General features: G+C 36.8%; 1 protein-coding gene and 1 pseudogene across 2 annotated transcripts in view; one reads left to right on the top strand and one right to left on the bottom strand.

Moving 5' to 3' along the window:
- Positions 1-25634, bottom strand: part of LOC105150442 (pyruvate kinase) — a 118572-nt gene that overhangs the window by 67245 nt on the left and 25693 nt on the right. The gene's annotated exons all lie outside the window — the stretch shown is intronic.
- LOC147906554 (general transcription factor II-I repeat domain-containing protein 2B-like) lies at positions 19702-20671 on the top strand (annotated as a pseudogene).

Consider the following 25634-nt stretch of genomic DNA (forward strand, 5'->3'; position numbering starts at 1 on the left):
CATTGTACCCTGTCTCCGCGACTAAATAAACAGCGCATGGCAGGCTGACCTACTGGCTGACACAGGTGCTTACCGGTCACGAATGTACCACTGAGTACTATGTCGTATTGCTGAAAAACGTATCATGCAATGTTATCATTGCGCAGTACATCTAGACACCTCCAGCATACCCTAGCGAAGTGCTTCGCCTAGGAGACGGAACGCGGTGTCCTAATCGAAGAGATGGAAGATAACTTCTTATTCCCAGCCATGGTGTAATCCATGGTGCGGAGTGAGAGGTCATGAAGAGCGATCTCCTCCTTCTGAACAAGTGATCCTCAGAAAAAAGAAGACCGAAAAAGGGCAATTGTCTCCTTCACAATGAAATCTGGAGGCCCAACCACCAGACTACGTCGCCGAGTCATCGTGCAGTGACGCTGGCGACGGGGAAATTGAGGACGAAGCTGAGTTCCCCCCCCCCCCCGCAAACCTCGGTAAGAGGTCTGCATCTTTTCTCCATAGCTTTGGTAGGGACCAGTGCAAAGACAGCGCTGTGCGCTTTTACGCCTGGCGAGGAAGAAAGATGAATCGAGAATCCAGCTCCGATTCTCGCCATTCCCTCATACGAAAAGTGGCGTGGGGCTCCCGGGGCGGTATCCGCCCGCCCTGAAGTAGGTAACGGCCTCATGGACTCGGACTCGCGCGACTAAGAGCCAGCAATAGGGCCAGCAATAGGTCAGATCGCACTGGTAGTTATGCTGCACATCCTAATGCGCCCTCCAATACGACTTGTGTTAGGACGCCGACGGAGGTTTTAGTAAATGCGAGTCTCACATAATTTTCAGTCCGTTCTCGCGCCATTTCTCCTGCCTTATCAAAAAAAAAAGTCACTTGTCTAACCTGTAAGTGATAGAGTTGGACAAGCTTCTCTGGAGAATAAGACGTCCCACATCGATATGAGAACGATACAAGTCACTGTTTAGTCCAGATGGCTAAAAGTTCTCATTGGTTCGGCATAGCCAATGACTTACTAAAAGTGCTATCATTTACTTTTATACGCAGAATGAAGAATCTACAGATTTTTCCCCTTGTTTTATTTTAAGCAATAGTACTAATTCAAGTTTGCTGTCTGCAGGAAGTTCACAGCAAAACCATTCAAACAGACAACGTTCTCGAAGCTATTCGAGTATCAGAAAGTTTTTCAACAAATCGGTCACAACGTTAACAGTCCAACCAGATGTCGAAATTCATATAATATATGAGCAATCACTGCATTACGCTGATCATCGTGGAAAGGAGGAATCACTTTTCCCTTAAGGAAAATCACAGGAAATTCCCTCAATCCATACAAAACAATAAATATAACTAATAAGATAGGAAACAAGACCGTTTATGTTAAATAACATTACTTTAAATCTGAAGCGCCACTACGGTCTAAGTATTAAGATGTTGAACTAATATATATATTTTTCAAACGAATGAATTAATTTCAGAAATAATAATTACGTGTCGATATGGTTGTCGACATTAACGCAATTGATCTGAAATGTTAATAATCCCCCCAAAATTCCCCAAATTAATCTTAAAAAACTGTAATAAACTTATGAAATTAATTCATTCGTTTGAAAAATATATATATTAGTTCAACATCTTAATACTTAGACCGTAGTGGCGCTTCGGATTTAAAGTAAGATATAACTAATATTCTTGAGACTTCCACGGCTTTCTATATAAAGATTATGCGTTTCGTGGGTTTCCTCTGTGTTCAGATCCATTCTTGGAATGCTAACGTTTCGTGAACCTTGCAGTCCACTTCATCAGGACGAAGAGCAGCCTGATACTGGGCCGTTCCTTTTTTATATTACGCTACTTGTTAAAATAAGTACATTACTCTTGCATTACCAGCGCGCGAGTTTAATTATTATTAAAAAGTATTTAAAGAGCAGAACTCTGAGCGAAATCTATAAAAAATTGTCGGGACTATTGTAGAACTATATAAATGCCAACAAGTCGGCTGGAACTGGCTGTTAAAAGATATTTTACTCTTGTGGTGCGGTGCTAACGCGCGGATTTAATTATTATTTAAAACAACTTAGAGACTGGAACTATTGTTAAAACCTATCAGGAACTGTAGAACTCATCGAGAACTATAAAATTTCATAGTTTTCAATTGATTTTATCGAATCTTGCAGTGCCACCGGAAGTTAGCACCGCAAATTTTCAAGTTATTTTTTTTAGCTAAATCAAAGGAACTATTTATAAAATCTATTAGAACTATTGCGGGTGCCGTTGGAATTCTTATCAAAACATGGGATGCCAAAAGATGAGGTACCAATTTCACACACGTTATCAATTCGACCCGTACATTATCCGCAGTTACTCAAAAATGCCACTTTATCGGATACGTAGGCTGCTGGAAAAGTTTCTGCAATCTAATACTTCCAGTGGCGCCAACATTCTGCTACTATCATATCCGTAAAATTAGACGTTTTTAACCAATAATTCAGTTGGCAGTTTATACCCAAGCGAACTAGTTTTGTTTACTTGGCAGCAATAGTATTTTAAAAGAAATTATTTTAAGAAAATGGAAATTTCGCGTGAAAATTTTCGGGCAATGATTTTTTATGATTACAAATGTAATCTAACTCTGAAACAATGCATCGATCGACTTCATTTGGCTTTTGAGGATGAAGCACCAATAGGACTGTTTATAATTGGTTTGCCGTATTCCAGCGTGGATGTACCTTTCTTTGTGACGAATTCTGTGAAGGTCGTCCACGTCTGTTGTTGCCACTAATGTTGATGCTGTGCGTGAAATGATTGAGCGAGACCGGCATATAACATATCGCGAGATTCAGGCATCCTTAGGCATTGACATGAAAATACATACGCTTTTGCATGATCACTAGCGTACGGAAACTTTGCAGTCATTGGATCACACAATTTGACAATTTGACTCAAAAACAGGCTCGTATTAAATGGAACAAAGAAATGCTCAAGAAATTCAATCGAGGTTGGTCAAATTTGGTCTACAATATCTGGGACAAAACATGGATCTATTCGTATAAGCTCGAAAGTAAACAACAATCTACTGTTTGAATATTTCAAAATGAATTGAAACCAACAAAAGTTGTTCGTTCACACAGTGCTACCAAGCAAATAATTGCTTGTTTCTTCAGTTATACCGGACATGTGGCAATCGTGGCTTTAGAGAATCGAAGGACTGTAAATATTGATTGGTATATAACAATTTGTTTGCCAGAAGTCATAAATGAATTGCGCAGAACAAACCGAAATTGTCGCATCATCCTTCATCATGACAACGCCAGCTGTCATACAGTCAAACCGTTGATTTTTTATCCAGTAAAAATGTCGAATTGATGATTCATTGTCCGTATTCACCTGATTTATTACCTAATGACTTCTTTATGTTTCCAAACATTAAAAAGAAGATGCGTGATGAGCGATTTGAGTCACCTGAAGCAGCTGTTGAAACATTTCGTACACTGATTTCTGAGGTTACAGCCTTAGAGTGGAAAAAATGCTTCGAAAATTGGTTCGAGCGTATGCAAAAATGTATCTTAAAGGCGAATACTTCGAAAAACAATAAAGCCATTTACTGAATTTTACATGTTTTTTTTCATATTATTTGCAGAAACTTTTCCAGCAGTCTACGTATTAAAAAATTACAATATCTTAGAGGAACTTTAAAAAATTTAAAAAAGCATTGAATTTTCTAGAAGGAGTGGAAACGACAGCAGAGAATTACAGAATCGCGTGGGAATTATTAAACCACTATGAAAATCGACGGTTGATTATCAACACGCATTTCAAGGTTATTTGAAACAGCGCCAATGACTAAAGGCAATCGAATTTCAATCAGGCAATTCGTGAATCATATACGAATGCACATCAAGTTATTAACAACCTTAAAGCTGCCAGTGAATCAATGGGATGCAATCTCTTTATCTCACTACAAATAAACTGGATTATTACACACGTAAGGAATGGGAGACACATGTTGGTTTAAAAGGCATGAACGAGTTACCAAAGATGGAAGAATTGCTAGAGTTCTTGACGAAGATATCACATGCTGGAAATGGTGGAAAGGGAGAAATCAACTGCAGATGCACGTAAGACAAACGAAAGAGGTAACAAATCGATTGCATTAGCGGCCACTTTTAATGGTGAATGTGAGTATTGCAAGGGTACTCATCGCATTTTCAATTATGAGAAATTATTAAGGTTACCGATAGAATCACGTATTAAAGATATAAAGCAACTAAAGCTTTGTCTCAATTATCTTCGAAAGGGTCATTGGAGTAAAGAGTGTAAATCTTCAGGATGTAAACTTTGTAAAGCTAAACATAACTCGCTCTGACATACAAGATGAGAAAGAAAGTGAAGCGAACAAAGAATCTGGTCAGGATAATATAGGCAACATCGTGTCTACACATTGCACGAAAGATTTCCATCAAGTTTTGCTATCAACAGCTAAAGTTTTCGCTATTGATCGGCAGGGGTATATTTGTCGGGCTTTACTAGATCCAGGGTCTCAATCTAACCTAATTAACAATGCTTTGGTAAACAAGTTGCATTTAAATTGTAAGTCAGTAAATCAAGTGAAATAAATCAAAGTAAAACGCACGTTAGCCGATCAGTAGTTGTAGAAATACAATTACGACAGAATACAGCTAAATTTAAGTTGGAATGTTTAGTATTACTTAAAATTACAGAGAGAATACTACAAACAAGTATCGACACATCAAGATTGAAGATACCTAATTATTTGAAGTTAACCGATAAAGAGTTTTACAAGCCTGGAGACATCGATTTGTTAATGGGAGCCGAGGTATTCTGGCAAATATTGAAAGCTGAACATGTGGACTTGCAATCCGGGCAGCTGAAGATGCAGAATACGTCGCTGGGTTGGATTTTGGGAAGACAAATTATAGACGTACAAAGATGTGATCAGAGGATGTGCAATGTACTGATCAATGATGATGAGTTGAATCAGCAATTGAAGAAATTCTGGCAATGTGAAGACATTGTTAAACAGAAATATTATTCGTTGGAAGAACAAAAATGTGAAGAGCACTTTCAGATGATCGTAGAACGAAACTCCGAAGGCAGATTCATCGTTGGATTACCACAACGAGAGAATATCATATTCGCAGATTCTTACTAAATTCCATGCATTGGAAAGAAAATTTGAAAGACAACTGGAGTTGAAGTTAAAATGTCAAATTTATGGAACAATACAAGGATCTTGGGCATATGTCGTTAATTAAGGAAATTAATGGAATTTGAGAAGACTCAAGTGTTCATTATTTATCACATCATTCCATTATAAAGAAAGAAGCGCTGACTAGCAAATTAAGAATAGTATTCGATGCATCCGCTCACTCTGAATCAGAAATATCATTGAATCACAAGTTGTTAATAAGACTGTTCTGCAGGATGCATTGTTCGAGCTATTAATAAAATTCAGAGTGCATCAGTATGCATTGATCGCTGATCTAGAGATGATGTATCGGCAGATATTAGTAAGAGATCCTGATAGAGAATTACAACGGATACTATGAAGATCCCGTGACAATGAAGATATTCAAACACATAGATTAAATACTTTAATACAATATATGGAACTGTGCCGGCGCCCTTCTTGGCAGTTAGATGCCTAAAAGAGTTAGCAATACAAGAAGAGGGTAAATACCCATTGCGAGGATAGTACAGCACGATTTTTACATGGATGATGTGCTCACAGGAGCACATACATTGGAGGAAGCATGTTTACTACCGCAAGAGTTAATGCTTCAGAGCGGAGGATTTCATCTTCGTAAATGGAGAAGTAATGATGAGCGGACACTTCGCTCATTAAAAATAGAAAGGGAAGAAAATGGTCTCTTGATATTGAACGAAGTGGTAAGAACTCTTGGATTGTTTTGGAACTCGAAACAGGATTTGCAATATGAAATACAATTGGGTGGATCGCGAGCTATAAAAAGACAGGTTCTATCGCATGTTTCGATCTACTAGGACTCATAGGTTCTATCTTGATGGTAGCAAAGCAATTAATGCAACAATTGTGGAAGGAACAGTTAAGCTGGGACGAAGAGTTACCGCAATCCTTACTAGAAAGTTGGATTAGATATTATGAGTCTATAAGCGCGGCTCCAATTTTGTCTGTGCCTCGCAATGTCAACCCAGGCAATATCTCGATTTCTATGAAGCTACATATTTTTTGTGATGCTTCAGAAAGGGCTTATGGCACATGCACCTACATATGTTAGAAATCAAGACATGAAGGTGTGTTGGTGCGCTTAATGTGCTCAAAAAAAGTAGCGCTCTTAAAATCGACTACGATACCTCGTCTGGAATTAAACGCGGCGCATCTACAATAGTTGCCAAGCTGTATCATAGCATAGAGAAGGTGTTGTCTGAGCGAATCAACAACGTGGTGTTCTGGACAGATTCAACGGTGGTATTAAATGGATCAATACATACCCTCACAAATTAAAAACTTATGTTGCCAACAGGATAGCAGATATTCAAAGGCTCACCTCCGGCAAAACATGGTATTATGTATCGTCAAATAGTAACCCAGCGGATTTGTTGTCAAGAGGTATCACCGTGAAAGAGTTGAAGGATAACAGGTTATGGTGGCATGGGCCTCGCTGGCTAGAGCATCCGATGCGATGCCGATGGAGTGGCCGGCGTAAGAAAATTATAAAAATGCAGAAGTTTCAGAGCGAAAAAGAGAGATTATATTGGAGGCAATATCCGATACATACGATATTCTATATAAATATTCCTCTTTAAGCAAGTTAAAGAGAGTTATTGCCTACGATTTATTAATATTATAAGAAAGAGGCAACGAGCAACGCTCACGGTGTGGAATTGGAGCAAACAACGATTGTGATCATTAAGGTAATGCAGCAACAGGCATTTAGCAGAGAAATAGAGGACTTAAGGAATGAAAGAAAAGTCCATCAGAAAAGCAAGTTGCTTTCATTAAAGCAATTTATTGACGAATAAGGACTTATACGGGTAGGATTCGACATGCGAACATTCAGCCTGATCAGAAGCATCCGTGGGTATTGCCAGCCAAGCATCATGTTACTACGTTGGTATTCAGAGAAAAACATGAAAGGTTACTGCATTGTGGGCCAGAGCAATTGTCATCGATTAGATCACAGTATTGGCCGTTAAGCGGTAGGACTGAGGCAAGTAAGGTCACACGCATTGTCTAAAATGTTTCAGATTAAGACCAAAAGAGACGGTAATGGCGGACTTACCTAGAGATCATTTAAAGGGATTTACAAAATTCTTAATTGCCAGAATAAACTATGCAAATCTTATACAGACTCGTGAAAGTAAAAGAAGAGGTAGACTACCTATCATTAAAGGATATATATTGCCGTTTTCGTTTGCTTATACTAAGGATTCACTTAGAAGCAGTCACCGATTTAACAGAAACCTTTTTGGCAGCATTGAGAAGATTTATCGCTAGGAGAGGGATGTGTACAACGCTGTATTCAGACAATGCAACGACGTTTGTAGGAGCAGCAAAAGAGTTGCAGGAGGTTTACCAATTCATACGGACACAAACAGAAAAAATCAAGAATAGTTAGTTGTTCAAGAAATAGACTAGAAATTCATCCCCCCTAGGTCTTCCAATTTTGAAAAGATCTGAGAGGCAGCGGTCAAAGCTGCCAAAAGACATTTGTACACTATTACGCAAAACCTTATTTTAACATATGAAGAATTTAATACTCTAGCTGAAATAGAATCAGTGTTAAATCAGTGTCTCGGCCACTAGTTCCTTTATCCTCGCATCCTGATGACCTAAGTGTGTTATCACCTGCCAATTTCCTAATAGGAGACTCACAAACAGAGCTAGTGCAAAGAGATTAGATGTGCCTAGCAACGCTCTATTCAGATGGCAACATCAACAAAAATTAAGACAGCATTTTTGGACGCGTTGGCAAAATCCGCATTAAATGGTATTACGACTCAAACAAGTTGAAGATTGGAACAATAGTGCTCATAATAGACGAGCAACAGCCACCTTTGAAATGGAGTTTAGGATACGTTCTTGAAGTCTACCAAGGTGATGATCAAATACCAAGAGTGGCTTTAGTAAAAACGGCCAATGAATTGTATAAAAGGAACATTCGAAAGTTCTACGCATTGCCTATGGATGACCAGGCCGAACAATTAATTAAAGAGCAGGAAGTCTAATGCGCTACACCATTGGAGACTATATTCGTTTTTATTTAGATTTGTTCTATGGCAGATTCGATGTTGTTTACTAAATCGATTATTTGTCTATTTTAGTTAATCAAAACTAATAATTCTTCATTATAGGGCATAAGTTTTGAAAGCAACCTTTCAAGGCGGCCGGGATGTCTAGAAGTTATTGAGCGAGTTCGAGACTAGTGGCAGATCGACTGTATAGAAGAGAGCGCGCGAAGCAATCAGCGGCCTGGTGCGCCAAGCCTAAGAGAATTTTAGTCGCAAGACTGTATAATAATTTGTGGCAAAAATACAATTTTATATTCAAAATACACCACACCAGCCTATTCATTAAGGACAAGCAAAGATCCTTTACAGTTGGAGAATTGGAGAAGCATAATGTATAGCACACTATACGTACTTGCGCGCAAGCGTGTGTGTGCTCGCACGCACAGACTAGCTTGATCAAAAAGTTTCCGGAATTCAGTCAGAAAATTCAAAATACAAGTTTATTCATCAAAAATGATATTGTCCCCTTCAAAGTACTCTCCAGCGACTGCAACGCACTTATGCCAGCGCTTGATCCAGCTCTCGAAACATTTCTGGAACTCTATTATTGGTATAGCCATCAGAGCCGTCTTCGATTTTTCCATTACCTCCTTTCGGCTGTTAAAACGCGTTCCTCGCAGTGGTTTTTTGACTCGATCGAACAGAAAAAAATCGCAGGGAGCCATCGGGTGAATTCGATGACTGTTGGATGGTATTCGTTTTGTTCTTGACCAAAAATTCACGGATAATGATGGCACTGTGCGACGGTGCGTTATCATGGTGCAAAATCCACGAGTTGTTTACCCACAAATCCTTTCTTTTTTGGCAAATTGCTTCACGCAAACGTCTCATAACGCCCAAATAATACTCCTTATTAACTGTCTGACCTTCTGACAAAAATTCGTGATGTACAATACCGTTGTAATCCATAAAAACCGTGAGCATCGCTTTCTTTTTCGACTGAAAACGACGTGGTTTTTTTGGTCTTGGCTCATTTGGAGCTCTCCATTCACTCGCCTGATGTCTGGATTGCGTGTCGTACTCATAAACCCACGTCTCGTCTCCAGTAATGATGCGTTTGATGAATGTTGGGTCGGATTCAGTCTTGGAAATCATGTCTTTGGCGATGTCAACGCGGTCCCTTTTTTGCATGAAATTCAGTTCCTTCGGGACCAACTTTGCAGCAACACGGCGCAAACCCAAATCATTAACTACAATGTCCTGAACGGATCCATAAGCAATGTTTAAGTCCTCTGCCAGCTCTCTGATAGTTAATTTGCGGTTATTGGCCAACATTTCTCTCACTTTATTGATGTTTTCGTCGGTTTTCGATGTCGACGGCCTGCCATTGCATTCGTTATCCTCGACGGATTCACGACCACTTCTGAAGCGTTCATGCCACTCGTAAACGGTTGTTTTCTTTAGAACATCACTGCCGAAACAGTTTCCCAATATTTCCAAGGTTTTCGCACCATTGAATCCATTTTTAACGCAAAATTTAATACAAACTCGTTGTTGCAAATTCAACTCCATTTTTAAAACTGTAAAAAATCGAAAACACGCGCAGAAGTAGATGTACTCAAGACGGTGTAATTTTTACAAATGTCAAGCTATAGCGATAAAATTTGATGGAAATGTCAATGATAGATGTGGCAACCTAGCCAAAAAAAAGAACTCAAATCAGCTGACTCAGAGCATCACCTAGTGGTCTCTTCCGGAAACTTTTTGATCAAGCTGGTATATGAATATGTATGATGTTCGAATGCAACACTATATTTTGCGTATATGACAATTTATAAAGAAAAAGGTTGTCAATAAGGTTTTAAGGATATAAAAAATTTTACATATTAAATACGAATTAAATACGCAAATATTACTTTTACAAAATGCATGCATAATATCTATAAAACATTTAAAAAATTTTTGTAAACAATCTAAAAAAATAAAAATAAAATTTGTGTAGTTCCATTAGCAATACAAATTTTTTTTTATACACAATAATTGGTAACAAATTAAAAGATATACAAAATTCAATTAAATATTAGAAGTCTATTTTATTTTACATGCATTTTTTTAAATTCAATTCTGTTTCTTTCTTTTTCTTTCAATACTAAAAGATGTCTTTATCTGATTTTTCAATATAAAAATTATAGAATATCAAGTAAAAAACAGAGATTATCGATGTCAACTTATATTTATAATAAAGTAAAAAAATCACATGTTAGGTTTAACGTTGTTACATAGAATATTAAAATATTGTAACGTATAAAAGATTTAATTATTCCTTTTATAAGAAACTTTTATAAAAAATCTTTTAGATATGAAAAGCATCAAAACGTCATTTAACACTAACATAATAAATATAATATTAATAAAAATAATAGAAATAGATGATAAAAATAAAACAATAAAATAAAAAGATAATACATATATTGTCAAGGTCATGACCCTGAGTAACCTCCAACAAGTTTTAGCCGCTAGTTATTCGTTAAAAAATTTTTAAGAAAAAAATTTTTTTAAATATCGCTTTTCTATTGTACTATATAGAACAAAAATTCTCTGCTTTAAAATAGATTTCCTGCTTTAAAAACAAAAATGGTTCCTTAAATCTCATCCGGATGGATAAAACTTAGTGGTGCGCCTGCGCACGCTTCGACAACAGTGTTTAAAGTACCGCAATATTTAAAAATCAAAGCGAATATCTCGCGCGCCTCCGTGAACCTAGTCCTTTCGCACGCGGCCCGCACCATCTCGTTGCTTTGTTCACCATAGAGACAATAGTGTGTTCCTTTTTCAAACAATTTTTCGTATAATTTTGAAAGTTATTCGTAAGTGCTCGTATAGATACTCGTAGGATCGAGAGTCATTTTATATTTACCGCCAAAAGTGAAAAATGCGCGAATTTTTACTCGCCGCATGAGTGATCGCAAGATCGATCGCGGGATGCAAATCCTTGTCGCACCCATGCCTCGAGGGATCGACGTTCATCGAGGGATCTTTCGACCACCCGAGGATTTCAAGGATTTTGCTGACCATGCTCGCGAGCTCTGATTCACTCGAGTCATTCGAAACACGCTCCCGCGATCAGCCCTTGAGGTTAGGTCGTCGATAGAGAAAATGTCGCAAGTATATGAGAATCCAACGGTTCTCATCTGTGGTCAAGTAAAGTGAGCGCGGCTCTTCCCGTTACCGACGGTCTGAACCGAGTGGTCGCACGTAGGGGCCGGGGCGACGTATCAGATGCATTCCTCTTGTCAATCACATTAGCAATCGAGTAGAGTAGAGCGTGGTTTCCTCCTCCCGTAAAGCGAATATCGACATCCTCTGGAAATGGAGAGAAGCAGCAGTCGAGTAGAGTAGGCGCAGCTCCTCCTCCTGCCAAGGACGGAAAAATTTCAAAAAAGAAGACGTAACCGACGCTTTCTTCTGCCAAATACTCGCTGTTTTCTCAGGCATTTGTGCCAGCTTTTTAGGAACTGAGATAAGGATCCTTGTCCTATAATACAGATCGCTGAATACCTACCGGTCGGATAGAGTAAAAAGTGGTTCCTTCTCCCACATTATACCAAGCGTTCGGATTTTTTTAGTCCAAGCTTACCCTCGGACATCCAGTGCTAACCTCTAATCTCGCCGGAGATTTTCAATCATCCATGACATTCTTTGGAATTCTTGTACTAGATTCCATTCAAAAAGAAATCCATTACGGGTTAGGCGATGACGCCCGTCTTAGACTGATATAAGTTTGAGGTGTAGATCCTGAAGGATAAGAGAGCCAGTATCTCACATGCAATAGCGGTGCCGATCTCTCTTGATTGAGGCGCCTCCTCCACGCACTCCGTACTCCAGCTTATCTCATCGCTCTCAATCAAGGTCCAGAAACCGATGCTGCCATTAAATGAAAGGTGAACGTCATGATTGATACCTCAGATAAGATGTCTGTATCTCAAGAGAACAATTGCGAAAACCATCTGAGGACCAGTTCTTTTCTCATTGTTCCTTCTTATTGAAAATTCTTTAATACAACAACTCCTCTTGATAAGTCTGTGATTTGAAAGACATCCTTTCTACATTAAACCAAATGACCGCCTCAATGTTCTTGGGAATTCGAATAGCCACTATCATCAGGTGTTCTAGCGGTGTAGACGCTCGCACGCGGTGCTCGAGATCCACAGCTGCACAGAAATTGGTCAAGTCAAGTCAAGTGCTAAAGCAATTGTCAATTTGAATTTTTTCAGGACGATGCTGATCTTGCTATAGGTTCTAGTTGTAGAATGAGGATCAAGTGGTTGTATCTCAAGCAGTTATAATGGTACACTGTCCAAGAGGGAGGCCTCTCGTTATGCTATTATGAATAGTTCACAAATGATAGCATCCTTAGTTCTTTTAACAATAAGGATTTAGAATCGACAAAGACTGCAGTCAGCATTCATCAATTTTCATTTCACATCCAAACTTGCTCTTGTAAAGCCACTGAGTTCCCGTTTGACTCTTACGCAATAACACAACATTACACATCGTATTGTCTCACCAAGAGGTTCTAATGGCCATGCGCTTTGCCGGTAGTTTACTTCTTTGAACGAATGGGACATGTCCCAAGCAAATGTGCAAATGCACCGACAAATTTTTGTCCAAAGCAACGCCTTCAAAGCGTCGCTTTAACTCTTCGAAGTCAGCTGATTCGAGTTCGCAGTTCCACAACTATCCCATAACCAAGGAAATACCGACATTCAGACTTTCCTATCCTCTTACAATCTCATATGAAATCAACTCCGACCGCAATTAAGATAACAAAATTCATCCTAACTCGGTTCCTAAAAAAGGATAATCATCATTTTGGTGCTTCTACTTGCCTTCTGACGGTCAATTGAGCTCAGACTTCTTGATCTCTTATTTCAAAGCTGGGATTTAGTTGCACATTTCGGCTCGATTTCATTGGCCATTATTCCCCTCTTGCCGCACATTGCTCAGCAACGAATTGTCGAATGCTTGTAAACAACGCGCGTACCGCTTCATCTCAGGAGTATTCCTATTATTAACTATACTATACGATATACTATACGAATGGAACTGATGAATCTCCCTCAACTTAAATAATAAATTAAAACTTTCTTTTTAGAATAATTTTAAATTGATAATTGAAAATATTTTTATTATTAATATTAATAGTAATAATAATAATATAATATTATTATTATTATTAATATACGTGTGTAGCTTTCAATCATTTAACAATAATATACTGGGTGTCTCAGAGCACCCGTACCACCCTTTTAAAAGGTAGGGATGTGTTTGTACAAAAAAAATGGTTCAGACAAAATTTGCAGGATTTCGGGAGATCTATCTGATGGTGACCTTGAATTTGACCTTGAGGTCGACTTTGGGCATAACTCAAGGTCAAAGTACCGTTTTACAAATGTAAACCCTTATTCATGACATCACAAATGAAAATAGCGGAAAATTTTACGTCCGAATACGTTATCAAGCCTAGGTCAAAATTACTCTTAGAGGTCATGTGGAGGTCAAGTTACTTTTAGAGCACCCGTACCAACCTTCTAAAACATATGGATGTGTTTGTACAAAAAATAGTTCAAACAATACTAGGTATTTATTATAGTTATGATGCATCCATCTGCTGGTGAATTTGAATTCTACCTTTAGATTCATTTGTAGTCGTGTACATCGATTTTTAAAGATTCCTAATTATCAAGATCTTGAACAGTCGATGCCGCCTGTGTCAGCGTTACCCAAGATATACCACGTGGAGGTCACAAGGTCGGACTTACACCTCGTCGGGGTGGTTCCCCTTGCCGTCAGCTTTGTTCGTACGCATGTGTTCAGTCTAGATTTTCGAAGTGTCCTCCACGTGCATGTATGCAGGCTGTTATTCTTCGTTGAAAATCATCCATCACCCGACGAATTTCGACAGGATCTAGAGACTGAATGGCTTCTCGAATTCTGTTCTTCATGTCTTTTGAAGTTGTAGGTTGTTCGCGGTATACGAGGTCTTTTATTCTTCCCCACAAATAAAAATCCAAAGTTGTAAGATCCGGTGATCGTGGTGGCGAGTTATGTGGACCATATTTACCTATCCATTGGCCGCGAAATATGCGATTCAGTTGTTGACGAGCAATGACAGACGTGTGGGCTGGACATCCATCCTGTTGAAACCACATATTTAGACGTAGTTGAAGTGGAATATCTTCAAGTAAACGTGGGAGTTCGTTTTCGAGTAAATCGATATACAGAAAACGGTTTAGATTTTCTTCAAAGAAAAATGGTCCGACGATATGCGTATCAACAATTCCGCACCAAACATTGACTTTCCAGATACGTTGATGATCGATTTCTCGATACCAATGTGGATTCTCTTGCGCCCAATAACGGAGATTATGTGTGTTCACTTCGCCGTCACTTTTGAAGGTGCACTCATCAGAAAACAAGATACTTCTATGGAAAGTAGGTAATTGTTGAGTAATCCAATTACAGAATATCAGTCTTTGTCTATGATCGTCCAATGTCATGGCCTGGTGAAGTGATATTCGATATGGATGAAATGAATTTTCTCGCAAAATTCTACTGATAGTGCTTCTACTTATTCCACTATCTCTTTCTCGTCTTCTTAAAGAATAGGTAGGATTTACAAGAGCAGAAGCAATTATATCAGGTGCCCGTACTGCACGAAGCGGACGATGAATTTGCATTCCTTTATTATAATCCGATTGGACGATACCTTTTTGAATTATCCGCCGTTGCAAACGACTGAAAACATTGCGCGAATGCGGTGTACGATCGGGATATTCATTTCGCCACATTCTTTCAGCTTCGCGAAAACTTCCAGCCCTACTCAAAACCGACAACATTAACGCAGCTTCTTCGCTTGAGTAAGACATATCTACCTATAAATGAATAATAATCCCCGAATATTGAAGTACCTAAGTACCTACCTACCTAGGTATAAAACGCACCTAAAAAAAAAACCGACAGTTTATAAAACTCTTAAGCGAGCAAAGGGAGAAAAGCAAAACAAACAAGTAAGTTTAGTTCAGTTCAGTTTAGTTGAGTTCAGTTCAGTTCAGTTTAGTTTAGTTTAGTGTAGTTTAATTCAGTTTAGTCGATTTACTCGAAAACGAACTCCCGCGTTTACTTGAAGATATTCCACTTCAACTACGTCTAAATATGTGGTTTCAACAGGATGGATGTCCAGCCCACACGTCTGTCATTGCTCGTCAACAACTGAACCGTATATTTCGCGGCCAATGGATAGGTAAATATGGTCCACATAACTGGCCACCACGATCACCGGATCTTACAATTTTGGATTTTTATTTGTGGGGAAGAATAAAAGACCTCGTATACCGCGAACGACCTACGACTTCAGAAGACATGAAGAACAGAATTCGAGAAGCCATTCAGTCTCTAGATCCTGTCGAAATTCGTCGGGTGATGGATGATTTTCAACGAAGAATAACAGCCTGCATACATGCACGTGGAGGACACTTCGAAAATCTAGACTGAACACATGCGTACGAACAAAGGTGACGGCAAGGGGAACCACCTTAAAAAAGCACCCCGACGAGGTGTAAGTCCGACCTTGTGACCTCCACGTGGTACATCTTGGGTAACGCTGACACAGGCGGCATCGACTGTTCAAGATCTTGATAATTAGGAATCTTTAAAAATCGATGTACACGACTACAAATGAATCTAAAGGTAGAATTCAAATTCACCAGCAGATGGATGCATCATAGTTATGTAAATATCTAGTATTGTTTGAACTATTTTTTGTACAAACACATCCATATCTTTTAGAAGGTTGGTACGGGTGCTCTAAAAGTAACTTGATCTCCACATGACCTCTAAGGGTAATTTTGACCTAGGCTTGATAACGTATTCGGACGTAAAATTTTCCGCTATTTTCATTTGTGATGTCATGAATAAGGGTTTACGTTTGTAAAACGGTACTTTGACCTTGAGTTATGCCCAAGGTTAACCTCAAGGTCAAATTCAAGGTCACCATCAGATAGATCTCCCGAAATCCTGCAAATTTTGTCTGAACCATTTTTTTGTACAAACACATCCCTACCTTTTAAAAGGGTGGTACGGGTGCTCTGAGACACCCGGTATTTATTTAAAATTTTTAACTTATGCTCATAATAAAATAATAATAATTAATTTTTTGCAATATATATACAGGGTGTTCAAAAAGTCCCGGACCGGGTGAATAACTCGAAAAAAAAAATTTTTTTGAAAAAATGCCGAAATACGTGAAACGATTTTTCAAAAAATCTATCTTTTGAGAGGGGTTGCGACCCCCCGCCCCCAATGGGGCACGTGGGGCACGAGGGGGGTCGAAAATATTAAATAGGAACATAGGTCAAGTGGGGACTCATTTGAAAGGTCTTTTCGAGGCGAATCCAAAACACTACACATAGAGGGCGCTGCGTTCACTTTTGGAGGGAAATTTCAATTTTGAAAATTTTTTACTCAGAAACATTAAAAAAATTTAGTGTTTCGATAATCACCGGAACACGTGAAACGATTTTTCAAAAAACTTATCTTTTGAGAGGGGTTACGACCCCCCGCCCCCAATGGGGCACGTGGGGTACGAGGGGGGTCGAAAATCTTAAATAGCAACATAGGTCAAGTGGGGGCTCATTTTAAAGGTCTTTTCGAGACGAATCCAAAACACTACGCAGGACTTTTTGCACATGAAACACACCGTATTTGTTGTCACACATGTACATCAATGGTCGCGTTTTTGAATGCCCATAAAGACACTTGAAGTCAAAAGTTCAAATCATTGAGTCATTATTATTTTACACTTTATGTAACTTTCTTCCCTGATAAAGCTGTTTTGTCGTAGTTCATCTCTGTAATTTTGAAATCAATTTATCATTTTAGTTATTTTCTTTTTCCTTCAACGTCGTGGATTTTTCCTACATTTAAGATAACATGGCTCCTCTCACCTTAAAAATCAAATAAATCCGCCGAAAATGATCGCAGCGCCCTCTATGCGCAGTGTTTTGGATTCGTCTCGAAAAGACCTTTCAAATGAGCCCCCACTTGACCTATGTTGCTATTTAAGATTTTCGACCCTCCTCGTACCCCACTGGGGGCGGGGGGTCGCAACCCCTCTCAAAAGATAGATTTTTTGAAAAATCGTTTCGGCGTTTTTTCAAAAAAATTTTTTTTTTCAAGTTATTCACCCGGTCCGGGACTTTTTGAACACTCTGTATATATATATATATATATATATATATATATATATATACATGTATATACAGAAAAAAAATCGGCAGTATAGAAATGTACACACATATATATGTATATATGTATATATATACAATATGTATAATAATATAATTATTATCTAATCACAATTGAAAAAATATAATTATTATCTAATTATAACAATTAAAAAAATAATAATCTCAATTCCCGAAATAAATAAAATTACTGATAACAAAAAAAGTAGCAACTGGAAATTAGCGCTATAAACAGAATAAGTATTATTTATTCTTGAAAAATTAAACATATAATTATATTTTAATGACATTTATTGATATTTATTGTGCCCCATTTACAGCGCTGATTCCTAGTAGACAATAGTTTCCACGTCACCATTGAGGTATTATTTGTTGACGCGTTTCTTTTTAAGTTTTTCCAGTAGGCCTATTCCATTGAAAAGAAGAATATAAAAGATTTATTTATGAGCAAAGAAACAAAATTCAAAGAATAATTAAATAAATATTAACTCGATTTTCTAGGCCGTTTGATGATTGTATAAAAGATGATATATCTACAGGAATGTTAGAACTGGTTTACATTAATGAAGATAAGGATTTATCACTTAAAGAAAAACGCTTATCTGTTTTTATATTTTTCATTTTTGAAAAGAAGCATTCACATAAATTTTGTACGAGAAATTTAAATTGTCGCGTAGTACCACGCGCTTATATTTTTTATTTTTGAAAAGGAGTGTTCACATAAATATTGCGCGAGAAATTTAAATTGTCGCGTTCAGCGTTTCAATTGTAGAATGTTGTTTATAGAATCTAAAAGAATAATCAGCAGTGAGCGCTCATGGACCTGCTCTGCATCAATTGAGTCTGCTGAACGCGACAATTTATGTAAATACTCCTTTTCAAAAATAAAAAATATAAGCGCGTAGTGCTATGCAAGTTGGTGTGTTTCAGTATTATGTAACTTTCTTGTTTTCCAACAGTTCGTTGCTGTGCTGTACAGGCAGAATGTTTAGTAGTGATGTGTCGAAACCGAATAGACTGTGTAGAGTTCCTACTATGGTATTCTCTTAATTTTCTGAAAATTATATTTTTTTTATTGTGGTTTTCTTATTCTCAAGTGCTAATCTCTTTATGTCTTTTATTCTCAAGTTAATCTCTTATGCTTTGTGAAATATGAATTTAAAGTGCTGGTGTGTGCATGGCGTGTCGTGTGCGTGTGCGTGTGCGTGTGTGTGTGTGTGAAATTTCTATTATTCTCTTCTAAATTTCCTAAAAAGTTATTTTAATTTAGTATGATTTTTTCTTGACTGTAATCTGTTCACAAAAGCTATAGAATGGCGAGCGAGCAAAGGTATAAATATAAACAACATTTTAATAAAACATGACAGAATAATTTCTTCGCATTTATTTACAATAAGACGGTTTGTCTTTTATGCGGTTATTAACCTGATATAGTGACAAAATTTGTTATTGAGAGTTATTATAAAATAAACATTTTAACAAATATGACAAATACGTAGGTCAGGAAAAATGTAGTTTAATCGAAGGATTAAAATTAATATATCAGGAAGATTTGAATTCTCCAAGTTCTAACAATAATGATGCTTCACCTTCGATTAAAGTTGTTACTGCATCCTATGCTATTTCGCTATTCATTGCCAAACATTCTAGGCCATTTATAGAAGGTGATTTTATAAAAGAATGCCTCATCGAAGCAATAAAATCATTCGGCAATTCATTGATTCTTGCTGAAGCTGCTAGCATTCCTTTAACTAAAAAAACAGTAGCTTCAAGAATTCATAGTATTGCTTGTTCAATAGAAGAAAAATTAAAATATTTATTAGCAAGTTATAGTTATTTTTCATTATGTTTGGATGAAAGCATCAATAATCAATATGTGAGCCAATTAAGTACTTTTGCTCGAATTGTACAAAACGATTTCTCATATGCCGAGCTGTTGGATTTCGTTCCATTGCATGATACAACAATGGCGTTGAACAAACTCTTCAAAAATTTAATACTAACTTTTCCAAATGTTCAGCTATTGTTACACTGATGGTGCGAAAGCGATGCTAGATCCAAAAACAGATTTCTATGGTCAGATAAAGTAACGAAATTTTAAATTCCCCTTATACATTGTATTATTCATTAAGAAGCATTATGTGGGAAAGCTATAAAATTGTATTCCACCATGAAAATTGTTACTAAAATCGTCACTTCAATAAAAAGCGATAACAAATTTCTATCTCATCGAAAATTTCAAAATTTTCTCGAAAAATATAATGCAATTTATACAGATGTACCCTTACATTGTGAAGCCCGATGGCTTAGTGCTGCCAAATGTTTAAAGAAGTTCTTTGCGAGAATTCTTTGCTAAGAAAAGAAATCTTTCTTTTCTTGCAAGAAATGTCTGTTGAAAAAGATGATTTTAAATCTCTCTTTGAAGATGTAGAGTTTCTCTGTGAGCTTGCTTTCATTACTGATTTGACTAATCATTTAAATATCCTAAATTTAAAGCTGCAAAAGACCAATCAGACAATAAGTCAATTAGTTAGTCATATTGACTCATTTCTTGGAAATTGTTATTATTTAAAAATCATTTAGAAGAAAACAGTCTTCATTTTTATCCTTCTTGCCAAATACTTTTCGAAGAATACGGCACAAATTGCAATTTCAAAAAATTTATAGATTTAATTAATTCATTAATAAGTCAGTTCGATACACGTTTTACTGATTTCAAGAGCCTTTGAAAGGATTTAATTCTTTCTGAAAATCCTGTAACCCAACCGCGAAAATAGAAGAACAGAATTTACAATTTCAAGAAGAACTTTGCGATTTGCAAAGTGATTTGTTTCTCAAAGCGCACCTAGAAAAGGGAGCAGAATTGTTTTAATTTTTGAATATTTCAAATTATTCTAATCTTAAAGATTTTGATTTGCAAATTTTTTCTATGTTTGGATCCACATATTTATGTATATTTATGTAATTTATGCATATTTATGTAATGTTTCATTTCAAAAATGAAAAATATAAAAATAGATAAGCGTTCTTCTTTAAGCGATAAATCCTTATCTTCATTAATGCGAAACTGTTCTTCTAGCATTCCTGTAGATATATCATCTCTTGTACAATCGTTTACACGGCCTAGAAAATCAAATTAATATTCATTTAATTGTTCTTTGAATTTAATTTCTTTGCTCACAAATATTAGGTGTACAACTTTGCTTCCGCCGTTTTCCTATAGATGGCTTTAGCAGTAAGTGGTGGTCGAAATAAATAGACGTCATATAATAAACTTAGGCATCTGTCAACATAACTCCATAGAAACATTAGTCGATTTGTGTCTGCATCATAAAGTTATTCTCGATTGAAAATGTCAGTTTATAAATTCTCATCATTTGTGGGAGGTTTTAATTTTCTGCTTCAATATGAAGAAATCTGCGGCTGAGGCTCATCGAATACTCTCAAATTATGGTGAGGCCGCTATTAGTGAAAGAACGTGTCATGAGTGGTCTCAACGCTTCAAGAACGGTGATTTTGACATCGAAGACCGGCATAGCGGTGGAAGAGAGAAGGTTTTCGAAGATGCAGAATTGGAGGCATTATTTGATCAAGACTCGTGTCAAAATCAAGAAGAATTGGCACGATCACTGGGAGTGACTCAACAAGCCATTTCAAAACGCCTCAAAGGGAATGATTCAGAAGCAAGGGAATTGGGTGCCGTACGAGTTGAAGCCGAGAGATGTTGAACGGCGTTTGTTTGCTTGTGAAAGCTGCTTGAAAGGCAAAGACGGGATTTCTGCATCGCATTGTGACTGGGAACGAAAAATGGATTCATTACAATAACCCCAAGCGCAGAAAATCATGGGGAGTTCCCGGCCATGCTTCCACGTCGACGGCCAAACCGAATATTCACGACTCCAAGATCATGCTCTATGTATTTGGTGGGATCAGCTCGGTGTACTATATTATGAGCTGTTAAAACCGACTGAAACAATCACAGGCGATCAGTATCGAACGCAATTGATGCGTTTGAGCCGAGTATTGAAAGACAAACGACCGCAATACAACGAGAGACACGATAAAGTGATTTTGCAGCATGATAATGCTCGACCCCATATTGCGAAAGTGGTCAAGACGTACTTGGAAACGTTGAAATGGGAAATGGGAATCCTACCCCACCCGCCATATTCTCCAGACGTTGCTCCCTCTAACTATCACTTGTATCGATCAATGGCACACGGCCTGGCTGACCAGCAGGTTCGGTCTTATGAAGAAGTAAAAAATTGGATCGATTCGTGAATCATCTCAAAAGATGACCAGTTTTTTCGACGCGGGATTCGTACGCTGCCCGAAAAATGAGAGAAAGTAGTGGCCAGCGATGGACAATACTTTGAATCATAAATGTATAACCAGTTTTTTACAATAAAGCCTCGAGTTTCGGAAAAAAAATGGCAGAAGCAAAGTTGTACATCTAATAAATCTTTTATATTTTTCTTTTCAGTGGAATAGAAACCACTATTAGGGAAACCACTTCAAAAAAAACGCGTCAACAATAGTACCTAACAATAGTACAATGGTGACGTGGAAACTATTGTCCTATAGTTGTAATTATCTAATTACAAAAAATAATTATAATTATCTTAATTACAAAAAATGATAATCTGATAACAAAAAATGACTACTAGGAATTAATGCTGTAAGGAATAAGTATTATTTAGTCTTAAAAAATTAGACATATAATTATATTTTAATGACATTTATATTTATTGTGCCCCGTTAACAGAGCTAGTTGCCAGTCGCTACATTTTTTGTTACCAATAATTTTATTTATTTCAGGAATTGAGATTATTATTTTTTTAATAGTTATGATTAGATAATAATTATATTATTAAACATGTATGTACATTTATATATATATATATATATATTATATATATATACCGGGTGTCTCAGAGCACCCGTACCACCCTTTTAAAAGGTAGGGATGTGTTTGTACAAAAAAATGGTTCAGACAAAATTTGCAGGATTTCGGGAGATCTATCTGATGGTGACCTTGAATTTGACCTTGAGGTCGACCTTGGGCATAACTCAAGGTCAAAGTACCGTTTTACAAATGTAAACCCTTATTCATGACATCACAAATGAAAATAGCGGAAAATTTTACGTCCGAATACGTTATCAAGCCTAGGTCAAAATTACCCTTAGAGGTCATGTGAAGGTCAAGTTACTTTTAGAGCACCCGTACCAACCTTCTAAAAGATATGGATGTGTTTGTACAAAAAATAGTTCAAACTTCACAATACTAGGTATTTACATAGCTATGATGCATCCATCTGCTGGTGAATTTGAATTCTACTTTTAGATTCATTTGTAGTCATGTACATCGATTTTTAAAGATTCCTATTTATCAAGATCTTGAACAGTCGATGCCGCCTATGTCAGCGTTACCCAAGATGTATCACATGGAGGTCACAAGGTCGGACTTACACCTCGTCGGGGTGCTTTTTTAAGGTGGTTCCCCTTGCCGTCACCTTTGTTCGTACGCATGTGTTCAGTCTAGATTTTCGAAGTGTCCTCCACGTGCATGTATGCAGGCTGTTATTCTTCGTTGAAAATCATCCGTCACCCGACGAATTTCGACAGGATCTAGAGACTGAATGGCTTCTCGAATTCTGTTCTTCATGTCTTCTGAAGTCGTAGGTCGTTCGCGGTATACGAGGTCTTTTATTCTTCCCCACAAATAAAAATCCAAAATTGTAAGATCCGGTGATCGTGGTGGCCAGTTATGTGGACCATATTTACCTATCCATTGGCCGCGAAATATGCGGTTCAGTTGTTGACGAGCAATGACAGACGTGTGGGCTGGACATCCATCCTGTTGAAACCACATATTTAGACGTAGTTGAAGTGGAATATCTTCAAGTAAACGTGGGAGTTCGTTTTCGAGTAAATCGACATACAGAAAACGGTTTAGATTTTCTTCAAAGAAAAATTTACTGTGCAAATGGATTACAAGTTAGATCCATCCAAACGAAACTAGGAGCATAATTAAGATCGAACTTTACTTAAGTAAGTTTGTTTAATCTAATAATTTTCTTTGAAAACGTTATTTTCTTATGTAATTTTTGTTTTTATATAATAACGCATATAGGGGGGAGGGGGAGTAGAAGTCGCTTCGCGTGGAAAGTCGTGAGCCTCATAACAGGAGGGGAGATAGAATGGAAATCGCTTCGCATGAACAGTTGTAAAATATATTTTAAAGCAGGAAATTTTTGTTCTATATAATAAAAAAAGATCATTTTTCAAACTTTTCTTCTGATTTTTTAACGAGTAACGAGCAACGACTAAAACCTATTGGAGATTATTCATAAAACTAAGGGTCATAAAACTTAACAATATATATCAAGATCAAGGGGAAAACTCTCCTTCGGTATAATTATCGAATTTTATACAAAATAAGGTGGTTGTGCTATAGAAATAACATGAATGAACGGATTTATAACGGTTTTATAAATATAAATAGAGGTAAAGAGTAGCAAAGATGAGTAAAAATGAGTAAAGAGTAGCAAAGATAAATAATGATTAATAAAGATGATTGCGTGTAGCAGTAGGTACCAGATCTTACGGGGAGTAATTAACTACAGGGAGTAATTAACTCTTTCATACTCCTGGCGAGACCAGGTTGGTCCGAACTCGAGCCTCCCAATTCTGCTCCCTTTAAACACCGGGAGGGGACGAAGCGAGGGAGAATTGTATCTCCTCTCCTCGCCTGTAGCATCATATAGCCCCTGGGGATCTATTCTGACTTCATCCCAGGATAAGGATTGGCTGTATACCAACGGGCCAATTGGGGTACTGATTATGCTACACGCATTTCTAATATGTCCTCCGGCTTGGAAGCCGAGGGATGCATAATGCATTTTCTCTCCGTAAAAAAAAGTCAGATCTTTCAAAAAATGGCACGCTAATATGTTAGATAAGGATAAACGTACACATTTGAGTAAGATAGAACAATAGTATAAGAAACTGAATTAAAAATATTGCTATTCTCGATATATTTAATTTTTAAAAAATCTATTTCATTAATATTGTCAGAATTCGGTTTTGCTTTAAAGGGATCCTAAAGTCATTTGTATTATCGACTAAACCATATAATTATTATGTAATAATTACTTTTTCTTCTTTTACTGATTCGAAAATGCTTTTCCAGAATTAAAGTATACGCATTAATGTGTATCAGTGAGTTTGTGCTGAGAACAGCAAAAAAATATCGAAATTGAAATCTTCTTTACTATTTCTTACAATTAGGCGTTCCAAAGCTGTCACGTCGTGACAATATTTATTTTATATAAAAATTGTGCAAACTATACTTACGAAATAATAATCCACAGACTAGTAGTTTATACAAAGAAACAATGTGGAGTTCTTAAAATTGGACTTAGATGTGTGATGTATTAGGTGTTGGAATTAATTCGTAGCGTTTTACAAGTGATGGGAAGTACTTTCATTAATGTATTTTTTAATGCTCATGTGAAATAAATAACATTCTTTCATTAAAAACGCTACGAATTAATTCCAACACCTAATAATAGTAGTGATGTATCGGTAGGTCTATTTTTTATTGCTGTGTGCACCAGTTCAGAAAGTGGAGCAATAAAAAAATAGACCTAATAACATGTAAATGACATGTTAGTGTGCTGTTTACATTACTAATCGTCTTTAGGATCGCCTTAAGTATTTTCAAATTTTTTTATAGTAATATTCAATAATTATTATATATTATATGAAGGTAAAGAATTCATATTAATAAATTAAGTTTAAACGGAATAATCATGCCACAAAAATAAAATTTATACGAATTATAAAATATGCTTTCATTTCTTACTTTTACATAAATTTACATATATTATATTTTACCAAGAATTCGGTTTACTGATTTATATGTGTTATTAATTAATATGTAAGTAATGATTCATCAATTTTTGATCATATCAAAAAATTGTTGCAATTTTTCCATTATTACCCACTTGCTTGACATAAATAATTTTATATTTGATTTCATCAATAATCCAGTTGTGGGCAATATTCATTTAGTTTATACATCTGTGTATTAACACATTT

This window comes from Acromyrmex echinatior, unplaced genomic scaffold (assembly GCF_024713525.1).
Source record: "Acromyrmex echinatior isolate Ae372 unplaced genomic scaffold, ASM2471352v2 Scaffold20, whole genome shotgun sequence".
Lineage (NCBI taxonomy): Eukaryota > Metazoa > Arthropoda > Insecta > Hymenoptera > Formicidae > Acromyrmex > Acromyrmex echinatior.